Here is a 21,172-nt window from a genome sequence, read left to right as displayed (position 1 = left end):
GGGGTAAGTATTGCAGAGTATTGGCAGGGTAAGTATTGCAGAGTATTGGCAGGGTAAGTATTGCAGAGTATTGGCGGGGTATGTATTGCAGAGTATTGGCAGGGTATTGGCAGGGTAAGTATTGCAGAGTATTGGCAGGGTATTGGCAGGGTATGTATTGCAGAGTATTGGCAGGGTATTGGCAGGGTATTGGCAGGGTATGTATTGGCAGAGTATTGGCAGAGTATTGGCAGAGTATTGGCAGAGTATTGGCAGGGTATTGGCAGGGTATGTATTGCAGAGTATTGGGTATTGGCAGGGTATGTATTGCAGAACATTGGGTATTGGCAGGGTATGTATTGCAGAGTATTGGGTGGGTATTGGCAGGGTATGTATTGCAGATGTTGAACTTCAAGCCCCCCTGCCCCCCCCCAAAGCAAGCATTCACCTCACCTTAAATTGTCCACAAGATCTCGACTCGATCGCCCGGCCCCTGCTCTCTCTGCTCGCCTGAGTCGCCTCTCACTCTGCTACTAAGTTCTTGTCACGCAGAGAGAGAGAGGATTGGGAATATCACTCCGCAACAGCATAACATTATATGCTGGCCGGGACTTGTGCGGTGTGCGGAGCATTAGGAGCGGGTGCAGAAGAAGTATTCTTCCGCGCCCGAAATACAGGAAAGAGTCCCTCCCCTGCAGCCGCATACTGCAACGAATACAGCACATCACACATTAAAAAAAAAAAAAAAAAAAGTTTACCGAACAGGGGGGCGGGGATGTGGTGGCGGACACTGATCGGTGGAGGAGGAACTTTTTTTTTTTTTTTTTTTTTTATACATAACATTTTGCAGTTCAGCTTGCCCGGGCCCCCCTGCTGGTCAGGCCCGGTACAGCAGGGCCAGTTGTACTGGCCTATCAGCGGCCCTGACTGTGTCATCTGCTGCAAGTAACCTGCTTGTATTGAACTGTTCACCTGCTGTAAGTGCCTGCTCATATTGAACTGCTTATCTGCTGCAAGTACCTGCTTGTATTGCGCTGTTTGTCTGCTTCAAGCCACTTGTCATATTGCACTGTTCATCTGCTTCAAGTCACCTGTCTTATTGAACTGTTCACCTGCTGCAAGTGCCTGCTCATATTGAACTGTTTATCCACTGCAAGTACTTGTGTATATTGCACTGTTCACCTGCTACAAGTTGCCTGCTTCCCTGCACTGCTTATCACCAAGTTACCTGCTCCATTGAACTGTGTTATCTGCTATAAACTACCTGCTGATCCATTCACTGTGATTACCTGCTCCACTGAACTTCACCTACCCATCCTACCCATCTGTTGATCCTGCCAGGCACCTGTACCCCTCCTTACTCCTGTGTTCCCTGTTACATTGCCAGGAAACCGGTAGTGGGAGTTGTAAGGGAGGCCTCTCTCCGCAATCCGGGCTCGCTACTAGAAGGTACGTGACAGGTGCATTAAGGTAAGTTTTCAATCTGTGAAAAATTGCATGGTGGAAGCTATCATATCTGTCAGACAGGGATCTGTATGTGTGTGATTATGTGTATGTGTGTGTAGGGCAAGGAGTCTAGCTTTCAGGATAGCTTGAGGAATCAAAGAGGTATGTAGTAACCACAGTCCTTGGACTGCGCCAGATTGTATGCAAAATTTGTATCTGCCTGTTTGTATTCAGGCAGGTAGATTTGGGTAAATTGTCCTCTAGTATTGACCAGCGATTTTGCAGACTATAACGGTTTCCCAGTACTGTTTTTTTCTCCTTTCTTCTTTCTTTTCATTCCTCTTCCAGCAAACAAGAATTTTACTCCAGTTAACATGTCATGGCCATGATTCCTTGGCACTTAAACTCGGTTTTTTCCTGGTATTATATCATTGCTGGCAGATTAAATAGGAGGTTCAGTTTGTAAAAAAAAGTAAAATTAAAAGTCAGCAGCTACAAATCCTAAAGCTGCTGACTTTTAACAAACGGACAATTACCTTTCCAACAATCCAGCGCCGTTCTTCACTAGCCTCCAGGTTCCTGGCACCAGTATCTAACTGTGAGCAGCTGGCTGTGTGGCTTTCAGCTTCACAGCCAGCTGCCCACTGTGCATGCGTGAGCCACTCTGCACTTTGGGAATGGCCCTGTAGTCTTCTGGGACCTGTGATGTGTCCCAGAAGACTGCGGGGTGATCCGAGCAGAAGTGGGAGAGGGTACCTCTCACAACTAGGTACCTGCTCCCTCCAAAATAACATGCCAAGTGAGGCTGAAGAGGATGGGAGGATGTCTTAAAGTGGAACTTCCCCTTTTGGGTGGAGCTCCACTTTAAGTCACAAGCAAAGCATTTTTTTTATTTTATTTTTTATTTATAAAGTTCAGGCCTGAAAAAACTGAACAAATATGATAAAAATATTTTAGTCAGGTAAACATGAAAATATGGCACATAAATATTTCATATTTAGCATTTTAAACCAGCAGCCATAACTCTTGGCTATCTTTCATGTGTTTATCTGGCTAAACTTTACTGATTTCCTGGAAAAAAAAAAAGTATTTTATTTATAGAGCTTAATATTTCAATCTCTGATTAAAAGATTGCCTTCCCCATTCTATCAGCTCTTTACTGCACAATACAGACTTACAGTTGGAGAGAGCTTCTACTGTGCTCTCTCTTTAGAAACCCCAAAATGGTCTGTGAAACCCATACTAAAATGTATTTGTAACTAATACATTATTATTTTAAGAAAAATTTACTAAAAACCATAACAGTTTATGTTATATATATGATTGGCCTGATTGGTCAAACTCTGTATGAATGTGAAGACCAGAGGAGAGATGTGGTTTTCTAAGCTCTGAATACACGATATTACGAAAAGTATTGGGACGCCTGCCTTTACATGCACATGAACTTTAATGGCATCCCAGTCTGTAGGCTGGATTCGCACCTGTGCATTTTTAGTGCTTTTTGCATTTTGCAGATTTGCACTACAGTCCATTTAACATGGTTTCCTATGAAACATATTCTGTAGTGCAAAATGCAAAAAGCACTAAGGCCCCTTTCACACTGGGGCGGGAGCGGCATCGGCGGTAAAGTGGCGCTATTTTTAGTGCCGCTTTACCATCGTTTTAGCGGCGGTATGCAGCCGCTAGCAGGGCAGTTTTAACCCCCGCTAGCGGCCGAAAAAGGGTTAAAACCGCCCCGCAAAGTGCTGCTGCAGCGGCGCTTTGCCAGGGGTATAGTCGCACTGTCCCATTGATTTCAATGGGTAGGTGCGGTTTAGGAGCGGTGATTACACCGCTCCTTCACCGCTCCAAAGATGCGGCTAGCAGGACTTTTTTCACCGTCCTACTAGCGCACCGCTCCAGTGTGAAAGCCCTCCGGCTTTCACACTGGAGTGAAAGGGGCCAGATTTTTTTCAGGCGCTATGCAGGCGCTATTTTTAGTGCTGTGGCGCCTGAAAAATGCCCCAGTGTGAAAGGGGCCTAAAAATGGGTAGGTGTGAATCCAGCCTAAGGCATCGCCAAACTGTTCCCACAAAGTTGGGAGCATATAATTGTCCAAAATGTCTTGGTATGCTGACCACTTAAGAGTTTCCTTCACTGGAACTAGGGGCCAAGCCCAACCCCTGAAAAACAACCCCACACCATAATCCCCCCTCCACCAAATGATTTGGACCAGTGCACATAGCAAGGTCCATAAAGACATGGATGAGTGAGTTTAGGGTGGGAGAAAATGTTGCCAACCAGCTGTTATTTTACAATAATAATAAATTTGAGCCCATTTTTAGGCTGCCCGTAAATGCCCGTTACAGGCAGCGGGGCCCATAAAAATGATGGCTGTGGGCTGACTATGAAGACGTTACTGGAGGGTGAAGCCGTGAAGGGGACAGAGGAGGGCACTGAGTGGTGCTCTGTGGAGAGGTGAAAAGGGAACAGGAGGAGGACAGGACACTGATCTGGAGAGGTGATATGAAGGGGGTCAGAGGAGGAAAAAACCATGTCCACACAGCCTCTGATCATCTCCTGTATCATGTTCGCAGCCTCTGTCCACCTCTTGTATCACGTCCACAGCCTCTGACCATCCCTTGTATCATGTCCGCAGCCTCTGTCCACCTCCTGTATCATGTCTGCATCCACTGTCCCCCTCCTGTTACATGTCCGCAGGACCGCAGCCTCTGTCTGCCTCCTGTATCATGTCCGCAGGACCGCAGCCTCTGTCCACCTCCTGTATCATGTCCGCGACCTCTGTCCACCTCATGTATCATGTCTGCAGGACTGCAGCTTCTATCTGCCTCCTGTATCATGTCCGCAGGAGCACAGCCTCTGTCCACCTTCTGTATCATGTCCGCAGGACTGCAGCCTATGTCCGCCTCCTTTATCATGTCCACAGGAGCACAGCCTCTGTCCACCTCCTGTACCATGTCTGCAGGACTGCAGCCTATGTTTGCCTCCCTTGTTCCCATTCCCCTTTACATAAGAGTTCCCTTTCACTGTAAGGGGGAATCCTGCAGACTCTGATGTAAGGGAGAACTCTGTGCTGGCTGGGTTATAGTAAGCTAACCTTTATGTAAATTCAGAAATATGTTTTTTGACTTTTATTTAACTTAAAAACATTGCTAATAGCAATAGCTATATGTTTATGGTTTAAATATTGGTATTTGCACTGTTTAGCACTGAAAACTGGTACTTTTACATAGGTACTTTTTTGCAGTGTCAGTAGAAAATTTGTGTCGTTTGTAAATTTTGGCATTCTGACAGTAAATTTCACTTCATGGGTTGGCAACACTGGTGGGGGAACTTGACTGGCCTGCGCAGAGTCCTGATCTCAATCCAATAGAACATCATTGGGATGAATTAGAGCGGAGACTGCGAGCCAGGCCTTCTCATCCAACATCAGTGCCTGGCCTCACAAAAGCACTTCCAGAAGAATGGTCAAACATTCTCATAGACACACTCCTAAACCTTGTGGACAGCCTTCCCAGAAGAGTTGAAGTTGTTATTGCTGCAAAGGGTGGGCCAACTCAATATTGAACCCTAAGTTACCATATGCAGAGTGCTATAGGCAGCAATATGTGCATGTACATAAGCTAGCACTGCTTTCCTTACTCTGAAGGAAACCTGTCCTTCCTTATACCTTTGCACTCCTGACCTCTGTAGTGTGCATTACATACTACTACTGACCCCTGTACTTGGTTTACATATAACTAATCTCTGGACTCTGCCCTACTTTTGAGCCCTGAACTCTGTTACCTACTACCTGTGCTATGTGAGCATTTTTATTATTAAAGGGGGCTTACAGATACTGATAAGCCCCCAGCCCGTAGACCCCCACAACTACCAGGCCAGGGTTGTGGGGAAGAGGCACTTGTCCTCATCAACATAAGGACAAGGTACTTTGGAGGTACCGGGGAAATGTACCAGGGGGGCTGCACAGTTTTCTGGTATGAATTTTTGTGAGGATTATGCTGATCCCCCTTAAAAATTATACCAGCCTTAAGAGGCTGGTGAGAATTAGAGAGAAGCCAATGCTTTTTTTTTATAACCTATCCTCTGCACCTTTGTGTACATGGCCAGGGATTCCTGGTCATATAATTGAATAGGGCTAGTGATGTTACTTGGTGGTGCCTTCCCCCCGTTGGCATCCTTAACAACCATTGGGTTAAAGCAAAAGGAATTCCACACAGCTCCTCAGATCCAGTTAAAAGCCATCTTTATTTCACATAAACATATAAAAGCAGTGAAATCACAGTGGGGGAAAGATAGACATGGTAACCCGTGTAGAGCCCATATTTTTGCCTACTAATGCTCTAACATGTAAACCTATGGACAATATTATTCCTTAGTATTTGGCGCCATCTAGTGACCAAAACTAGAAATGGACTTGGATGATTTTCCTTTTCATAGTGTTTGAAAATATAACAGGAAGTGACTGTGTTTACTTTTGATATTTGACCTCATTTACCCAGAATGCCAGGTGACCTACCCATGGTCACCTTGTACTGAACTGCATGCTGGTTAGGATATAAAGGGGCCCTTCGTGGCCATCTTCGGTCTCTTCGGAAAGCATGGCCTGCCTGTGAGGACTGCTGAGAAGGTCTCCAGAGAGCGGGGCCTACAGCCACTGCGGAACATTTACAGACTTTTCCATCCCTCTGAGTACAGAAGCAAGACACAGTGACCGGATCGGTTGAGGATCCAGAGACACCTCTTGAAGCATCAGAAGGACCCGGTTCAACTTGCGGAGCGGTGCGACGGAGCCGGCTGGCCAGAAGCAAGACATAGTGCACGGGAGCAAAGCTGTCACACTTTTCAGTATCCAGTGGGTGAGAGGGCTGTTGCCCATTGTTTATTACGCACTTGTACACACTTAGGCAGTCAACACAGCACTGCTAGGGCCTATAGTCCTATAGAGAAGGTTTTGCTAAAGACTGAAGTTAAGCAGGCCTCAAGCCTATTTTGCACCCTTATGTGTCCTTCACCCTGTGTTATCATCTAGCAAATTCAGGTGTTTCCACTACAGGAACAAGTACAACACTCATTTATAGTTTTTGGATTACAAATTATTGCAAACATCAAAGCTAGCAGAAGAAAGAACATTGAGGACTGTATTCTGCATTACAAGGCCTGGTATTTTGACCAAAGTAGGGGGAGCTGTATATATACACTGCAATTGTCAATTTTTATATCTCTTAAGCCAGGGCTCGACAAAACCTGGGCGCCAGGTCGCATTTGCGACTAGAATTAGCGACCTGGCGCCTGGGGCAGCACAGCTGGGGGTATCCTGTCTCCGTGGACACCCCCGGCGTGATCGCGTCGGGCCGGTAATTGAGCCCCTGGCTTTGAGGCCTTCTGTGATCCTATGGTTCCTTTTGGAATTTGGCGCCCTCTTGTGGTGGCTGTTGGAATTACAACCAGCAATGCCAATGGAGCTTGCCCTGCCTGCCAGCCTTCTCCTTTACTTAGAACCCCTAAACATATATATATATATGCAAATATTGTATCCTATAATAGGAAGGAAGGGGAGCAGGGGATTTTTATACGGTACAATTTATAAAGAAACAGAGATTTCTTTTAAAAGAATTCATAGCTTTAGACTGATCGTACTTCCTCCCGACATGTTTCGCATTTGTGCTTCTTCAGGGGAGTATGCAACTAACAATCACATAAAGAGAAAGTTTAAGAGTACAGAATGTACATATGTGCCGTACAGTTAAATGCATATATAATACATGACATTTTTAATATAAAAAATTAGTCTCAGTATGCTTAGTCCAAGGAGGTGCGATGCTTACCCAGATATGTACATTCCAAGCCTCGCAACACACAAGCCAATGGATGGTGGAATAGATGGCAAGAATTATGGGACAGGATCAAGTGCTAAAAACACCCTAGCCCAATGCAGGGCATAGATGGAGGTAAACAAGCGCTACAGAGATCAAAAACAAAATCAGAAATAGATACTAAGTTTGCAAATTCAATACAGACATTGAGAAGTGTTACATTGTAACAGAAAAAGTAAGCGGTATAATTCCCTCAATTATATGAGGGGATTGGGGCTGAAGAAAAAGCCTCCACATTAAGACAAAAAATACTGATTATTAAAGGAGTAAAACAATTGATTGTAATTGTAATTAAAATTAAGCCTGATTAATATATAGGTTGTAAGTAGTAACTGTTTGAGATATATAACTAGTATGCTGTGAAGGAAAATAAAATTGTTTTTACCTGCAGTGATAGTAAGAGATGAGAGGATTAGTTCCATGTAATGATATTGATGCAATACAAATGCAACAGATCACAATGAACAAATCAATCGATTCATTACAATGTTTTTTGTAAGCTACAGAGTGCAGCGCTATGCTGCCACTCTAGGCCTGCTGAACCTACAAGCAAATAAGGGGAAAGATAAGTAAGTATGTGAAGTAACTGATCCATTCCCTCTATTCTTATTATTATCAGTTATGTATTCCTTTGTTTAGTCCCTATAGTTTAGCTATCAATCAATATGCCAAGCACATGTTATTGTTACTATCACAATGCTATCACCCTTGGCTATGAAATCAATACACGTTTAAGGTCAATTAAATCTCATTTATTTCCCAAGGAAATAAGGAAAATGTGCATCAAGTATCAATAAAAGTTACAATAATATACATAGCATACAATCACAGTGCAATCCAAGCCATACTTATCCGACCTTCGCAGCCACACCTCATGACTGGGTCTCCTGATGGAATACAGAGGGGCAGAGCTCAGGTCACAACCCTTTTTGTCAAACATACTTCAGCCATACCACACCCCATAGCCCATCCTACTCTTTCCCATAGACCAATCAGCGTCTCTGGGGCGTCTCCTCCCCCAGGCTACCAGTCCTGCCATACTTGGCCTCTGGGGGCAGTGTTTGCCCATAATTGCAACTGCTCCGACTGGATTGCTATCTCGTGGCCTGATCTCGGACGCCCCACCAACTGTCCCTCTGTTCTTGCAGACAAGCCGGCGCCATATCCTCTTTGAAGTTCCGTACATTCCAGGTGGGCTGAATAGAAACTCATCCTGCTATTCAAGTTGTGTCACATTCCTTGTTTTCACACATATGACACTGCCTGGCATCACTATGGCTGAGTTCGGCTGTACAAACAGCTGTGTAGATGTATAATAATAATTCCTGTCTGATTCCAACATATGCCGCTTTGCGCCTAAACACGGCGCATACCACCCTTCTTCAGACACGGCTCCTTTTGAACAGTCCATAACTGTCTTAACGTGTGTGGTTCCCCAACATGTGCTTCCGAACCAGTACCTGTGGCACAGTCCTTAGCTTGTGTAACGCGTGGTTGTTTCCAACGAGCGCTCCAGAGACATCTCTTATGGAACAGTACACAAGTGTCTTACCACGTTGTGTTTTCAACGTGTGCAGAAACAGGTCCTATGGAGCAGTCCATAATTGTTTCACCACGTGATGTTTCCCAACACGTGCCGCTTTGCCACTGAGTGACACATCTCCACCATTCTTCAGCGACAGCTTCCATGTCACCATTCTGCATCTTGGGTATCTTCAGGATGGCAGTACAGGCAAGGGGTGCCCATTCATTCACCATTCACCAGCACCCATTCAGAGCGACATATCACCCAGCTTTCAGACCCAGAGTCTTGAGGAGGGCCTTTACTAGCCTACAATACCCGTAGGTCACATTCTACCGCAAACATAAATCAACTTATTACCATAATATGTATACATATATATGTATTACGCACCCCGCTCCCAACCTCCTATAACCTTTTACTGTAACTACGGGTCGGGATTAGGCAGGCTTGCTCGCAGCGGCGTTGCAGGGCTCTGACTTGGCAGCAATGTCTCCAATTTGTACACAGAGAGCTCACCGTCAAATCGTCCCTCAACTTGCATAGACAAATGGGAGACCCTTCTAGATAAATATCGCTTAACTACACATATAAGTTTACAACAATTACCAAACCCACACAATTCCACCCCTGTACCTGGATTTCAGAGATCATGCCCATTGTGTACCATGCACCTCTACCTACGGTTAGGTTCAAGGAACCCTCGAGTCCCATGACTAACACTACACCGGTATTCTTTAGGACAAAGAAACAAAACTCGCCTATGTCCTAAATAATACCTGGGTGCCTTCTTCCCAGCAATGACCTCTCCATCCAGAATACAGAGAGAAATAACTTCCCAACATTACTCGTTCATCCCCATGTATTGATCTAGCCTACAAAGGACATCATGGTCATGCTTCCGACAAAGGGAAATATCAACCTGCCTCCAGCGTTTATCTTCTCTGATCACATGTGTGATATAGCCTCAAATGCAACAAGGTAGAGTCCCCAGTCAGTAAGCCCATTGATGCCACCAAATATACAGACCAAGTCTGCACTTCTGTATATGAGAACATACAGCATAACACATTTCACAATCCAACTTAGTACCACCCATACAGGCATTCGACCACTATTTTGGATTAGTGTAAGCAACGTGTTTTGGCAAAATCTTACTGAGCGGTGACGCTAACTCATCAGGCCACTGCCCCTCATACAGAGACGGTATAATCAGCTTGATGTTGGCTGATATTTCCACCTGCCACAGAGTGCGCGCCAGAGACAATGACAGGTTTCTGTCTTCCCTACCAACCTCTCAACATGGTTGACAAAATCCGGAGCCACTCTAACCTGAGTGTTTCTGTGATTTCATTGAATGTTATCAAGGATACCACCAATCTCCCGGGGTAACAAAGTCACGCTCCTTCTCTGAAGCTATGGCTGTGAGTTTGTTCCTCAGGAGGCTGATGTCCCCTCCATTAACACCCATCCCAGCTATTGTTCCCCCCCAATATAGTGCTGAATACATCCCTTCTCTTTCGGGTTACTCCTCAGAAATAAGCATCCTGCATGGACCTCATTCTCATCTCTGAGAGTAAGTCACTGGTACAATAACCGCACCTGATTCAGTGTATACTCAGCACATATAGGGTGATAGGTTTTTGTCAACCACCATGAGATGTTGCAGCACCATGTGGTGAAGTCCTACGGTACCCTGGTAGCCAGCGTTTGTTCCCTTTATTTTAACAGAGCATGCTCCTGTGTGTATTCACTGGCATTATCTGTGCAGGGTTTCAACCTCTCAGGTGAGACACCAACCGGGCGTATCTTCCTCGTGTCTAGTTCTGGTGTCCCGCATGTCCTGTACACGAAAGCTTCTCTCTAGGACCGCTAGGATTGAGACACCACCCCTACGAGGAAGTTTTCCCCCATTGATGTGTCACCTGGCACCCTTTAGTCTGATCCACAGCTACCTTATTATGCATAAGCGCCAGTATGCCTCCTGGGTACCTGCACCATATTAACTCCCTTACACCAATGCATGTCATACATTAAAACCTTACTTCTTTCAATTCCTCCTTCCAACATAAACAACACATATTTTACATTTTCATGTTTTGACGGATTGGATGTGTCAATTCTTCCCCAACCTCCAACCCATTGCACATGTATAAATAACATGTTTGCATTCATCAGGAGAGACTTCAGCAAAAATATTTCACAAGTTCTCTTGCTAGGCACAGTCTTTCAGATTCAGCATTAGCACCAAATTGTCCATACGAAAAAAAAACAGGTATTAATCTGAATCTTTCAGTTTTCCTTCTCTCCTGATGTTTATCAGAACAAATTTGTGGTATGGTGTGGCACAGACAAACTGCCAACCAGATGATCATCTGTCATCCATCTTCCAGAAGCCTCTCCAATTCTCGCTCCACTTGGATTCTGGAAGTGAAAACAAGAGCAGTATCAAATTCTTATCCACAATATCTGCTCGCTTACCATGTTTACTTATAGTTCCCTCCTTGGAGCCCAGGACCTCAGTATTCCTGGCTTCTGCAACTCTGACCAAACTATCCAAACAACCATGACCTCTTTAGGCTACACCCGTTGTAAAATGGATCCCCATGGTATGATCAAAAACCGTTTAAAACTGAACGTCAGTGTTGCTTCTCAAAAACTTCAAATTTTACAAACTAAAAAAAACAATGCATCTATCTGTATCTTTACGATGTATGCACTACCCCCTTTCAGGTGACTGGTTCTAACTGAGGGCATTGTCAATTCCCCCCCTTTCAGGTGGATTAGACCTACTACTTTTCCACCTGAATAAAAATATAACTAACATAGAGGACTAAACCAATATCAACAAAAAATTTTTTTTAGAAGAAAAAAAAATAAAAAATAAAAAAATAAAAAAAATAAAATAAAAAAAAAATAAAAATGAAAATACAAATAAATTTTTTTAAAAAAAAATAAAAATCTGGCCATGATCACACAAACAACATGACAAGACAACCATCATAAAACAATGACAAACACTCAACTTTTAGTTAACACCATCCATGGACTTTTCTCCTGCAAAGAGTGCTTATTCCAATCTGAAATACAATTAGTTAATGGGGAAAACAAAAACAAAACAAAGCATATGTATCATCACAACATTTTAGCTTCATTTGTAACTCTTTTTAGTACTATTTATTTTTCATTGTTTGCAAACAATTACTAACTAATGAGCTCATGGTACCATGTGATAATCGATTATGCATTTACAATAACCTAACCCCTGTTCTGTTATATTTTGCCACTGTTGTTACTTTGAGAGACCTGCAGACAAATGCAAATGTCCGTATACGAATCAGTTTAATTTCTTCCTGGTCTCTGGAAAAAGGAACACACAAGTGATTACACACAATTCTTATGTTAATCAGCAGTATTGGATACTCAGGAAAGGTTTACAAAGACTGACAATAAGAGAAGAGTACAGAAACACAAGATTAAAAAAAACTCATAACAGAAACATCTTTTAACCACACAAAAGAAAAACCACAATACCAATTCAGGGGTTTATCCCTAAAAGTACAAAACAAAAAAAAAAAAAAAATGTATATCTATATCCAGGTCCTCTATCATATTCTGAACTTGAAACTTACATCAAACCTTTTTCATAGCCGGGAAACATTGACCAGAATATTCTTACCATGCTTGCAGCTCACTAAGTTCTGCTAACATTGTTTCCCCCAGTGCTATATTTGAGTAACCATGCGTCTATCTCCATTTTGACTCTACACAACTGTCCTACATATTGCTTTTTAGTTTCTAGACCCCGCATTTGCGTTTTACACGGGAAATGGGTTTGATTACTATTGGTTCCGTGCTGTGGATGGCTACCCCACCTGGCTGAATAACACACACGAAGCCTTGGGGTCGTTTTCGGGTATAATTTCCTTTCGATATCATTATTCGCCGCCCGACAATATTTTGAAGTGTGACCCCCCCTTTTACACAAAAAACATTTTAGTTCTGGTTTCCCTGCATAGGCCATTTTTTTAGCATATGGCGCTGGAAATCCACATTGCTGGATAATATTACTGCGATTGGAATGCACAGACTTTACACTTTCGTTGTCTGAGGAGTCATCCGAAGTGTCAACTCCTGAGTCAATTTCCAGTGCAGTTATCCCACCTTTATTTGCTTCTTCCACATCGATTCCCATCACATTACTATCATTTGCAGTGATAATAGCATACGGGTTTTCTTCATATTTCACTTCTGGCTTTTCTATACACTGAGCATGTGTGGAGGGTACCTCCACTATTGCACACTTGGAGGATAATTCCATTATGGCTGCTTGTGCCTTAAGCCTTGTGATAACCTGCAAATTCTCAGCCTCCCTTTGATTCAAAGAGGCAATGCAACTTTCTCTCAATTTACACGTTTGTTCTAATTCATCTAATCTCTGTTGCAATACACATTTCTCAGCCACTAATTGTTTAATCCGACTACAAGCATCCGCATCAGCCTTTTCAATCCTGATTGATATATCCCTTACCTGTTCCATCACTTTTTCTCTATCCGCAAACCATTCTAATTCTTTTTGTTCCGCAATTTCTTTCATTCTCATTAACATGCATAAGGCATTGGCCATTCTCTGTTTCCTGCCTTTTTTTGATTTATTAAATATGCGACTGTTATGTGTATCACATTGTTTTAAAAGTTCATTAAACTGATATGTTAGTTTACCTTTGTGAGTAATTTGAAATCGAATCCCACCATGCTTGCTAACGAAACCTTCAATGGCTTCCATTGATATGCTAATTAGCCTATCCACACCAACTGGTTGAGCCATCTTGCTTAGACAAAAGAAATCAGATAACAAATGGACAACCAAAAAAAAAAAAAAAAAAATACGAACCGTTTAAATTTCCAGTGACTTGTGGTTCTACAGCATACAAGACACAAGGCACACTCTTAATCAATGCCTTGGTCTTCTATTGGACCAGAGCTATTTCACTCTCACGTGTGTAGAAATAAAAACCTATACTTCTCCCACTTTTTCCTCAAAGATGTATGGTAATTCCTGCCACTCTCTAACCAACACTGTGCATTAGCAATACACTAAACAATCAGATACCAAGCACACAACGACATAGAGGAAGCTGTTTAGAAGCTAGCTTTGACCTGTAGTCCCACTCCAAAAAAAAAAAAAAACAACAACAACAAATACAAATCCGTTTACCCACGAATTTCTGTAGGAGAACACACTCTTATTCAATGCTCTTCTACCCGATAGCAGGTCATAGGGAATTTCTATTGGGACAGACCGCTTTTTCACAATCACGTGGATATTTCCACTTTTCATTCAAAATTGTATGATTTATCCTGTCAATCTGCGGTTATATCACATAACCAGGGATGATCAGTCCCTTATCTCGCCAGTGCGCCAATTTGCCCTCTGGTTACAGTTTCTGCAGCAAACACAACAATAATGTACATATATATATATATATATCAGTCACAATTCTCACCAGGTTTTACGCGTCCGTTCTACCAGTGGAATATCTCCCAGAATCCTCCTGCTCATCCAAGCGTGGTTTCAGAATTCGCGAGCCAGCGCTAATCTTGTCCACACTAAAGATGACTTCCAGTTCTGGGTGGCTTTGAGCATCTGTGCTTACAGGGACTCAAACAAAAATACCTTAGATTTTTGTGGATTCTGTGTAAAAATACGTTTTACACGCCTTCTGGGGTGCCAAATGAAGTAACTGATCCATTCCCTCTATTCTTATTATTATCAGTTATGTATTCCTTTGTTTAGTCCCTATAGTTTAGCTATCAATCAATATGCCAAGCACATGTTATTGTTACTATCACAATGCTATCACCCTTGGCTATGAAATCAATACACGTTTAAGGTCAATTAAATCTCATTTATTTCCCAAGGAAATAAGGAAAATGTGCATCAAGTATCAATAAAAGTTACAATAATATACATAGCATACAATCACAGTGCAATCCAAGCCATACTTATCCGACCTTCGCAGCCACACCTCATGACTGGGTCTCCTGATGGAATACAGAGGGGCAGAGCTCAGGTCACAACCCTTTTTGTCAAACATACTTCAGCCATACCACACCCCATAGCCCATCCTACTCTTTCCCATAGACCAATCAGCGTCTCTGGGGCGTCTCCTCCCCCAGGCTACCAGTCCTGCCATACTTGGCCTCTGGGGGCAGTGTTTGCCCATAATTGCAACTGCTCCGACTGGATTGCTATCTCGTGGCCTGATCTCGGACGCCCCACCAACTGTCCCTCTGTTCTTGCAGACAAGCCGGCGCCATATCCTCTTTGAAGTTCCGTACATTCCAGGTGGGCTGAATAGAAACTCATCCTGCTATTCAAGTTGTGTCACATTCCTTGTTTTCACACATATGACACTGCCTGGCATCACTATGGCTGAGTTCGGCTGTACAAACAGCTGTGTAGATGTATAATAATAATTCCTGTCTGATTCCAACAGTATGTATGGATAAAAGAAGGTGTTACAGCAGTATGAAGTTAAGCTGAGAAAGTATATTTACCAAGCAAAAGGAATCAGCGTAGCGGCAATGTCTGTATTGAACTTGCAGTGCAAGTGAAATGACAGCGCTGCTTTTTAAATCCCCCATCCATCGAGCCGGCGTCTGACGTCACCGGCTCGATGCGGACAGCCATAGGGGGAGACAATGAGCATGTGCAAAGCCCGTCGAATCGACATTTAAACTACCATCCCCATAATGCCTCAGTGCTAACACGAGGTCCGTTTAGATGAATGCTGATGGAAATGGGGCTGCGCTGGCTCTCCGCCCTGAAGGGGGCGGGAAGAAAAAGGCTAACACAGGGGCAGATAAAGCGGCGATTATCATGGCTTCTAACCCAAAGGGGATTACATGCCCATGTCCACCCCGAATCGGGAGCCACTTGGGGGAATAACCCAGCGGCGCCCTTGGGTGTCCATATGCCCTTACATACTTGGAGCCAGGGGGGAAGAAAACAAAGGATCCAGTCCCATACCACAGAATAATAAGGCTTAGGAATGCGGTGTAAGGAAGAAGGGAAAAAGCAAAGCTCCTCGATGTGGATGGGACTCATAGAGAGCAACAGAGATCCCTAAATGCGCAAACCGTGATACCCATCTTGGGCCAAGCAGAACGAGACAACAAGAAACATTATAGTACATGTGAAACAATAATAATTAGAATTCACATTGTTGGTATACAAAAATATTTTTTGAATATAACATAGACATGGCAATAAAGAAAATAAAAAAGAAGAATAATAGAACATAACAAATTGGGAAAGGGGTAAAAAAGGGGAAGGAAAGGGAAGGGGAAGGGGAAGGATAAACAGAAAAGGGGAAAGATATCACTTCTCTATCTTGAAACCAGGCTCCACGGGGGCTCACAGCTGAGGCGGGTGGGTCCATGAAAAAGACAAACCAAAGTTAGCTATAAAAAAGATCTATAGCTTATATTTTCATTAAAGCCAGGATATTTTGTAGCTTTTAGGGTAAAGATCCACTTGGCTTCAGTTTGTAAAAGAAGCTTATCCACTGAGCCACCTCGTGAGTTTAGAGGTATGTGGGCCAGGGCTGTAAATCGGATCCAATTGGGGTCGAATGCATGATGAATACCAATATGCCTGCTTATGGCTGTGATTATTTTTTTATTGAGAATAGGTTTGATGTGGTCTTTTATACGAATAGAGAATAGTCTTTTGGTTTTACCAACGTAAAATCCTCCACAGCGGCATTGGGCTAAATATACAACGCCTGGAGTGGAACATGTGACGTGGAATTTTGGAACAAACAAACTGCCATTTGGTAGTCTGATCTTCCGAGAATTGTATATATAGGGACACATGTCACATTGCCCGCATGAATAAGTACCTGGTTGTTTCAGTTTAATATCCCCTGAAGAGTCCTGAAAGTGGCTTCTGACTAAACTGTCCTTGAGTGATTGAGGTCTCATATAAGTGATTGATGGTACATCATTTATATACTGGTTGACAATAGGGTCAGCTTTTAAGAGCGGCCAAAACTTTTGGATTATGGCACGAAAAGAATGATGTTGGTTAGAGTATTTTGTAATAATGCGTACTTTATTATCCAAATTTTTTTGATTATTGGAGAAGAGAAGGGAAGTCCTATCTTTGTTTTTTACTCTATTATATGACTTTTTCAAAGATACATGACTGTATCCACGTGCTCTAAGTCTTTTGTATAAGTCATTGGCTGCAAACTTGAAGTCCGAGTCAGTACTACAATTACGTTTGGCCCTTAAATATTGGCTATAAGGGATGCTCTTGAGAAGAGGTTTTGGATGAAAGCTTGTCGCATGCAAGACCGTGTTGCCAGCAGTGGGCTTTCTGTATAGGGCAGAATACAAATGTCCGGTGGCATCGATTTTAATAGTCAGATCCAAAAATTCTATAGAATTTTGACTGTAATTTAACGTAAACTTTAAATTGAATGGATTCACTGAGAGTAGATTATAGAAAAACAATAGATCTGATTCTGATCCTGACCAAAAAAATAAAATATCATCGATATACCTGTACCAGGCTATGATGTTGTTTAGAAAAGGAACAAGGTCTTCACGCGCGAAGGTGTCTTTTTCCCACCCCCCCAGGTACAGGTTGGCATACGATGGGGCACATTTGGTCCCCATCGCAACCCCCTGCACCTGGAGGTAGTGGGATTGATTAAATTGAAACACATTATGCTTTAAAATAAAATCCAATAGCTTCATAACAAATTCGTTGTAAGCAAAGAAGTTTGAGCCTCTTTCTTGCAGATAGGAGCGTATTATTTGTAAACCTTTGGTGTGTGGTATAGCATTATACAGACATTCCACGTCGATGGAAACCAGCCAAGACTGTGCCGGTAGGCTGATACCCTCAAGTATCTTTAAGAGATCGATGGTATCCTTTACATAAGAAAAAAGGGAAATGACATGCGGTGTGAGATGTTTATCTACAAGACTGCTCGCATTTTCTGTCAAACTTTCACAGCTGGAAATGATAGGGCGTCCTGGAGGGTCAGTTAGTGATTTGTGCACCTTAGGAAGGGCATAGAAAGTAGCAATTTTTGGATCTTTAATATTTAAAAAGTTCCATGTGCCTTTATCTATGGTACCTGATTTGTATGCATTGAAAATAATCGAACGATATTGTGTGTCAAAATGAGAAATTAGAGACACAGAAATTGGTCGATACCAATCGGAATTGTGAAGAATCTTATTACACATAGTGAGATATTGTGAGGTATTCATAATTACAATGTTTCCGCCTTTATCCGCAGGTTTTATAACTATATTTGGATTAGTTTTGAGTTGTTTTAATGCCGTCAATTGGTCTTGCGTTAAATTATGTTTATTGGTCGATGGGAAATGAATCTGTTCGATTGCCTGACATACTTGTTGGGTAAAGGCCCAAATATTGGGATTTGTGTTTAGGAGTGGAAAATTTGTTGACTTAGGTTTAAACGTTTCTAGAGGGGGAAAAGAAACTGACTGCACCGACAAGCCAGTGGGGGAGGTAATCATCTCATCATCAGGGGGTACTTGGCCCTCTTCCCATAAATCCATCAAATTAGAGAGGGCTTGTTGGTCAGCAATATTTGCCTCATTGGTGAGTTTTGATGTATTTGTTTGTACAGTGGATTGATTAGGCTTATGAAAAAGGGTTCTGAATATCAATTTTCGTGCGAATAAGTGTATATCCTTTATCAAGGAAAATTTATCTGAGCTTGAATCGGGACAGAAGGTCAGTCCTAGTTTTAGAACATCAAGTTCATGACTAGTAAGGGCATAAGAAGATAAATTGACGATAGACAGTTCAGTCCCTGAGCTAGATTCTGGGTTAGTTGAAGGAGATTGAATTAAATATTGGGTGGTTGGGGAGATTCTTTCCCTAAAAAAATAGGGGCGATTCGGAGGTCCGCCGGTAGGGGAGCACCACTAGGTGAAATAATAATGTCGTTGGTGTTAGTGGTGGGTAGGGATAATGTGAGGGGGGCTGATTTTGTGGAAGAAGACGTGAGGGTAGTGGACATCGAAGTGTTACTGGAGGTGGAAATAGACAAAGATGTGTTGATAGGAGTGGGGGTAATGAGGGGTGGGGGTGGTGGTGGGTGATGGAACATCATTAAGGGACGAACAGGAGCTTGTTTAGACAAAGGTTGTGTGCGGGATGGTAAAGGGGTGCTAAGGTGTTGGTTGGGTGCTGCCATAGCGGCGCCCTCCGAATTGCTTTTTCTCCTTTTTGGGAGTCTGTCTCCAGATAAGTCCCGATAAATTGTGGAGTGATTGGAGGGAAAAGAAGTTGATGAAGCACTGGATCTAGTTTCATCGTCATTATAGTCCCTCCTATTAGAGGAACGTGATGCTCTAAAAAACCTATTTTTATTTTTACCATCTGCTGGCCATTTGTATGCCGAACCATTCGAGTAGGAATTACTATCACGTGTAAGTTTATTTTGTTTTAGATGGATTATCTCAAGAGTATAATTCTCGATGTGTTTGGATAATTCAGATTCCTTACGTTTAAATTTAGGAGTAGAAGTTATTTTAGCATATTCATCGTACCATTTTTTAATAGAGTTGTCTATCAAATCAATGTCATGCGAATATTGGATGGCTAGTAAAGTCATCATTGCTATTGAGCATGTTTGCAAATTTTCTTCCCATTTTTGTTTGATGAGATTATCAATTTTGTTTAGATTGGGGAATATTTGTATTCTAAGACCAAAAGGGACAATTTGTTGATCTATATATTTATGAAAAAATTTTCTGTGCCAAAAAATTCTAACCTTACGTTCCAAAAGACGTTGCAAATATTGCAGAGCCAAGTCAAGATCCTTATCCGATGGTTCACTATTCTTTTGGAGATCTGAAGCTTTGTTCATTAGGCCCTCCCAGGCCTCGCCGCTGAAAGCCGCCATGGACCCGGGAAAAAGAGAGAGGGGGACAAAGGGAAGGAGAAAAGAATGGGTGGGGAGAAAAAAAGGGGAAAAACACAATTTTATAAATTAATAAATATAAATACAAAAAATCATTACACAAAGTTGCCGTGTCACAGGGAGGTGGGCCTATGGACAAAAAGCGTATAAAAACGCATAAATACAATAGAAATAAGTTGGTCCACACTATCCCAGAGACACATTACTATTATAGGTACCTCATCCCCTAATGATTCTGCAAATATTGTATCCTATAATAGGAAGGAAGGGGAGCAGGGGATTTTTATACGGTACAATTTATAAAGAAACAGAGATTTCTTTTAAAAGAATTCATAGCTTTAATATTTAGAAATGTATTAAAAATATATACTTAGTAAAGGCAAAAATAGCAAATACACTCATTATACAGAAAATGCATGACATGGAGTATAGGGGATCCTGAATGTGTTAGTTGCTGAGACTGATCGTACTTCCTCCCGACATGTTTCGCATTTGTGCTTCTTCAGGGGAGTATGCAACTAACAATCACATAAAGAGAAAGTTTAAGAGTACAGTCTCAGCAACTAACACATTCAGGATCCCCTATACTCCATGTCATGCATTTTCTGTATAATGAGTGTATTTGCTATTTTTGCCTTTACTAAGTATATATTTTTAATACATTTCTAAATATTAAAGCTATGAATTCTTTTAAAAGAAATCTCTGTTTCTTTATAAATTGTACCGTATAAAAATCCCCTGCTCCCCTTCCTTCCTATTATAGGATACAATATTTGCAGAATCATTAGGGGATGAGGTACCTATAATAGTAATGTGTCTCTGGGATAGTGTGGACCAACTTATTTCTCATATATATATATATATATATATATATATATATATATATATATATATATATATATATATATAATAATTTTTTTTTTTTTATTCTAACACCCTAGAGAGTAAAATGGTGGTCGTTGCAATACTGTCTGTCACACCATATTTGCACAGCGGACTTACAAGCACACTTTTTTTGGGGAAAAATTATTTATTTAATAAAAAAAAATAAGACAACAGTAAAGTTAGCCCAATTTTTTTTTATATTGTGAAAGATAATGTTACGCCGAGTAAATCGATACCCAACATGTCATGCTTCAAAATTGCGCCCGCTCATGGAATGGCGACAAACTTTTACCCTTTAAAATCTCCATAGGCAACGTTTAAAAAATTCCACAGGTTGCATGTTTTGAGTTACAGAGGAGGTCTAGGGCTAGAATCATTGCTCTTACTCTACCGATCGCAGTGATACCTCACATGTGTGGTTTGAACATCGCTTTCATGTGTGCGTTCGCTTCTGCACGCAAGCTTGGCGGGACAGGGCGCATTTA

Source organism: Lithobates pipiens, unplaced genomic scaffold (genome assembly GCF_037356315.1).
Source record: "Lithobates pipiens isolate NorthernLeopardFrog02 unplaced genomic scaffold, aLitPip1_a1.2 Scaffold_3, whole genome shotgun sequence".
In the NCBI taxonomy this organism is placed as follows: Eukaryota; Metazoa; Chordata; class Amphibia; order Anura; family Ranidae; genus Lithobates; species Lithobates pipiens.
The sequence above is the reverse complement of the archived record's forward strand: the minus strand, read 5'-3'. Positions refer to the sequence as shown.